Here is a 5,553-nt window from a genome sequence, read left to right on the forward strand (position 1 = left end):
CTTTGACAGCAGCAGCCATGGTTCACCCACTGATGACAGCGTGTCCAGTGCTTCAACTTTGACCTTGAAACATCACCGCAGTCTGGAGGCACTTCCCCAGAGGCTGAACAGGTGGATGGTAAGAGCACATACTGAGATTGTGTTTTTGTATTGAAAAAGGGGAGTGCCTTTAAGGTATTAATCATTAATCATCAAGATTATCTTTTCATGATTGCAGCTTTAGCTCAGTCTGGTTCTGGTGGTTCAGCTGGAAAGAGAAGAGAGAGAGAGAGAGAATACTCCTGCTGACTTAAGACTTCAGACTCGTAACTATTACTTCACTGGAATACGCTAAAGAAATATTGTATGTTATTATCAATAAACATCTACTTCATGTGGAGTTGAGTTGTGAGAAAGTGTGGTGAGTTTTGCGGATGTACTGTCACATTTCATTTATATTTATACATGGTTTAGTTTTGGATACAAACATTGAAATTATTAAACTAAAAGTCAGTAACTTTGAATATTTGTATGTTTCTTTAAATTGTAATGGTAGAAACCAAAACGGTAATCATAATTTCATTTCAACAATAGGGCCTGAAACTACTGACAGCCCACAGAACCAGGCCAGACACTACAAAGTTCTGCAGGAGCTATACAAATCCAGGCCCAGGCCCAACAAGAAGGATGTTGCCCAGCTGTTGAACCTGGAATACCAAGCAAGACGGGCTTACATCGACTCTGATGTTATGAAGGAGCATGACAGACCTACCAAGATTCTTCAAGCATATCCCTGCTTCAGAGAAGTGGATAATGTAAGCAAATCAAATCATTTTAAGTTGATCTAAAACCCCGATTTGCATCCCGGCTATCCTGGGATCTTTCTGCATGGAGTTTGCATGTTTTCCCTGTGCATGCATGGGTTTTCTCCCACAGTCCAAAAACATGTTGAGGTTAATTGGTTACTCTAAATTGTCCGTAGGTGTGAATGCGAGTGTGATTGTGTGTCTGTATATGTAACCCTGTGACAGACTGGTGACCTGTCCAGGGTGTCCTCTGCCTTCACCCGAGTCAGCTGGGATAGACTCCAGCACCCCCCGCGACCCTAGTGAGGATAAAGCGGTATATAGAGAATGGATGGATAATTGTATGCATGTTAGTTTACAAATTATAGATTGTTAGCCATTTTCCATTTTTTAAATTAAGGACAGATGTTGGCCAGGTTCTTTTTTTGCACAAATTGTTTCATAATTCACAAAGCAGGTTACTCTGCAATTTCTACCAGACCTGCCAACCTGTATGCATTTTGCGTAGCAGGTACGCAATTTGCAGCCCGATCTCACGAGGATTCGTGAAACTGTTACGTAAATTTTTGTTTCGGTTTCGTGCGCACCAACACGATTTCGTCATGTTTTCGTGCCGCTCACCACGAAATGCACACCAATGTATTTTAAACGGCGGACTTTTCGTGCCACCCAGAACGTATTTCAAACGAATGTGTGTATTATATTTTTAATGTAAAACCATGGCGAATCCAACGCTATATTTTGCATGACATCGTCCCTAACCATAACCTTAACCATAACCCTAACCATAACCTAACCATAACCCGGTGGTACACTTACCAATTTGCATAGGAATTTAAAGAATGTCCGGCGGCCGGCGGCCGCAAACACGATCACACAAGCAGTATACGCCGATGGACAGCTTAGATCGTCATGAATCCGCCGGTATAATCCACTTTCAGATGTGATTACCACAGCAGGTTTCGTTGTGAGCAACACGAAAAACATTTCGTGGTGAGCGGCACGAAAAACATGACGAAATCGTGTTGGTGCGCACGAAAAGAAACAAAAAATTTACGTAACAGTTTCACGAATCCCGCGAGACCGTGTTCAATTTGACATCAAAATACGCTGGTGCGCTCCGCCTCATTAAACTACTCAAAAAGCTGCAGACATCTGTGAGTGCTGTTAGAAATATGGACGTGGAATACTCATGCCTGACAACATGATGCAGCAGTGTAGTGGTGCAATTTCAACCAATCATCATAGAGTAGCGGAGAATAACGAGTCTGCCGAACCCTTGTTGGCCCGCTCTCTCCTGTCCTCTGCCTCCCTCTGCCTCTCTCCCCGTCCCCTGTGCCCCCACCCGCAGCAGCTGGCGGTTAAAACGGTAAAATGGTGTGTTTGTCTGTGTGTGTGTGTGTGTGTGTGTGTGTGTGTGTTTGCACGCGTGAGTGTACGTGTGTGTCTTTTGGCAAATATGTACTGTTAATAACGTTACTTTCACGTTGAAAATACGATGTCATATCGGGGAAATAAGCACCGAGAGTTTTTTTTCCTATCGACATGAGCGCGAGCTGTGTGTGTGTGTGTGTGTGTGTGTGTGCGTGCGTGCGTGCGTGCGTGCGTGCATGTTTGCGCGTGCGTGTGTGAGATTAAGTGGTACTCAAAATACTTCGCCAAGGTTGGCAGCTCTGTTCTACTTACATAATATAGGTCCAGTCATTTTTTATTCACTAGATTGTGATTGGAATGTAGATTTAACAGGTATTTGCTATGTGTCCTTCTGTGGTAGATAATGGATGAACTGCAGCGGATCCTCAATCAAGAAAACCCCCACTTCATACCTGAACTGAAGAACCGCTGGAGGACCTTTTGTGAGAAGATCCAGCTTTATGGCATTTTCAAAAAAGTCATGAGACCTCCACTGGCTGATAAAGGTAATTACTCACTGATCATTTGATGACTTAAGAATCCATAAGCTGGTCACAGTAGTCAGTGCTGCTGGTGCTGCTCAGTTTCACACATCCACCAAGTATTTTCCATTTACATAACTTGTCAACCATCCTAACCACTTCTACCATGTGCTTTTTTCATTTTCCCACCTGCAGCTTACTGCTTCTTGCAGTCTCTCCCAACCACACTCACTTATGTTTCTTTTCTTGTTGATCTGTCTTTTGCTCTGTTTTTATGTTGTTTTTTGAATAACTGACGCAGTAAATAAAATTAGACGGTTTTGTTTTTCACAGCAAAGCAAGTGGTTGCGATGATGAAAGCTTTGCCAGACATCTTCCCATCACCCATTGCTCCACCCAAGAAGTTGGGGCATGCTAGTGAGCCCATGCTTCACATCCTTGAGGAAAAAAAATTTTTTTTAAACATCCTCCTGATTTCTCATTGTAAATATTTACTTTTGATACATCACACCACTGCATTTTGAAAACATTCATATTGCCACACTGAAAAACGAATAGGCCTACTTTAAGAAACTGGGCGAAGCGCTCGGTTTCATTTTCTTTGCAACATAAGCTGTGATACAGCCACAGAAGTAAACATATTTGAAAGAGATGTATTCTATAGCACATCATATGTCATGTGGCATACAATTTGGTCAACTCAGTAAAGACATTTCAGAAATTAAACAATAACTGAACTCGCCTGTGTATTTGATGCCACAAAACAGAAATTATAAATGCTTCCAATATTTTGACATCAGACTGCTTTTACTGCCTTAATCCGGTGAAGGTGTTTATAAAGAATGCTGTTGCATTACTAGAGCCTGGCAGTGAACAAAGAAAAATGTCTAACATTACAAAGAACATATTTGCACGACTCAGATTAGTCAGGCAAAACAGAATCACAGCTATAGTTGCAGGCTGTATAGTAGGCTCCTTGGCACGCATCTATAAAAAGTAACAAACTTTGGCTCACAACTACTTTGTTTCTTTTACACTTATCATCTTTCTTGCCTTCTGTCACTGCCACATATCCATTTAGTTTACTCTCATAAACACACACACACACACTAATAAGCTTCAATTCACACTTAATTAGCCTCATATTTCTATTTGTGTTTCAGTCTGTGGAAGACCCCAACACTTTTCTGAACGCAAGACCACTCTCCAGCCCTGTGGTGATCGTCTGTGAGAGCAATTGCATTCTGGCCATCGGAACCATGCCTGTGCTGATCTTCCCAAAGGAGGACATCTCAGACAGTGTGATGTCCATCATGGCATGCTACTACATCTTTCACCTCACATACCCCAAGTGCATAGCCACACTCCTCTCTGTGCTGCAGACAGAAGTCCTCATGGATGCCATCCATGACCGAGACATGACTTCTTCATATAAAAAAAGCCATGGCTGAGTAGAGGAAGTTCACTGAATAGGCTTGTAGATTGTTCTGTAGATCCAGTAAATGTTGGATGAGTTGGTTTGTTCAGGTCTTGGCGTTTGTTCAGGGCTCCTCAGAGCACTTTCTTCTGTAAAATGTTTTTGATACAGATGGGAATGTTTTTGATACAGATTGCACCTTAATTATAATAAAGAGGTGAAAAGAAATTGGATTTGTATCTTCATTTAAGCAAGTGACATTTACTGTTCTTGTAGTCAGGATCACTGATTATAAGCATGAATATGATTTATGAATTCCACAGCATTTGGCTCATTTTAAGAATTTTAAGAAAATTATCCTACATAATGAGAAAAATATTCTTAACTGTTGCCGTTCCATCAAGAAAAGTAAATTAGATTTTAGTATAACTTTGCTGGTTTCAAGAAATGTAATGCCTACTACATATAATTATGTCAAGACAATGGCACTAGCATTTGCTTAATTTAAGAATATTTTTCAATATTTGAGAAAAGAAGTCTCATATTTATTTCTTCCAAGAAAACTGCACTTGTTATTAGTGAGAATATACTAATTTTAAGGTATTTCTGGGTTCATTGAGGTTAGATATTTTTACTTGTTTTGGAAAATCTTGACAAACCAAATTTTCTTGTTCTGTTGGCAAATAATTTTGCTTGGTTTAAGTAATATGTCCCTTGTTTTTGTGGGGTTTTTTTCTTGTTTTTGAAGGGGGGCTTTTTGCAGTGCAGACGTGAGTGTAGGCGGAGACCCGTAGATTGCTAGTGTATATATGCTATACCAGTATGTCAGAAGTTGTCTCTGTATATCACCAGTATTTATTTTGCTCAAATAATACACAGTAGCTCAAGTTTTAAGAGAAGTAACCTTCCATTGAGACGTCTTTCTTTGCTAATGTTATCTGACCTAACACACAGAGCTACAGTTAGCTAATGTTAGCTAGCAACTTACCTTAGAACAGACGTAGGTGTTCTTATTGATTTTGGAGGGATTCAGCTGATCATGCGGTCTCCCACACTGCTTAATCCACACGCGGCACCTGTCTTCTTGTGTCTTTGGCTTGGAGAATGCAAAAAAATCAACACCACCCTCCAAGCTTTGCAGATGAGTGTCGGACATGCAAGTACCGTACGCACACCGCTTCATCTGCTGAAAGCTTGACAGACCTCTCGTGCCTAGTTACAGTTGCTAAGGTAGGATTGGACGATAGTCATTTGTGGGAGGGGTTTAGCGAAGGGACAATTGGTTACTCTAAATTGCCCGTAGGTGTGAATGTGAGAGTGATTGTTTGTCTGTATACGTAGCCCTGCGACAGACTGGCAACCTGTCCAGGGTGTCCCCTGCCTTCGCCCGAGTCAGCTGGGATAGGCTCCAGTGACCCTAGTGATTATAAAGCAGTGTATAGAGAATGAATGGATG

The 5,553-nt window shown here is 41.3% G+C and overlaps 1 long non-coding RNA gene across 1 annotated transcript; it reads left to right on the forward strand.

Annotated features, from left to right (window-relative positions):
* The first annotated feature begins 244 nt into the window (after nt 1–244).
* Nucleotides 245–4,278, forward strand: LOC127533681 (uncharacterized). Its single transcript, XR_007941440.1, has 4 exons — nt 245–400; nt 574–794; nt 2,560–2,704; nt 3,844–4,278. It is a non-coding gene; the product is annotated as an uncharacterized LOC127533681 (long non-coding RNA).
* Nucleotides 4,279–5,553: the final 1,275 nt, after the last annotated feature.

The sequence above is a fragment of the Acanthochromis polyacanthus genome, chromosome 4 (assembly GCF_021347895.1).
Source record: "Acanthochromis polyacanthus isolate Apoly-LR-REF ecotype Palm Island chromosome 4, KAUST_Apoly_ChrSc, whole genome shotgun sequence".
Taxonomy (NCBI): Eukaryota; Metazoa; Chordata; class Actinopteri; family Pomacentridae; genus Acanthochromis; species Acanthochromis polyacanthus.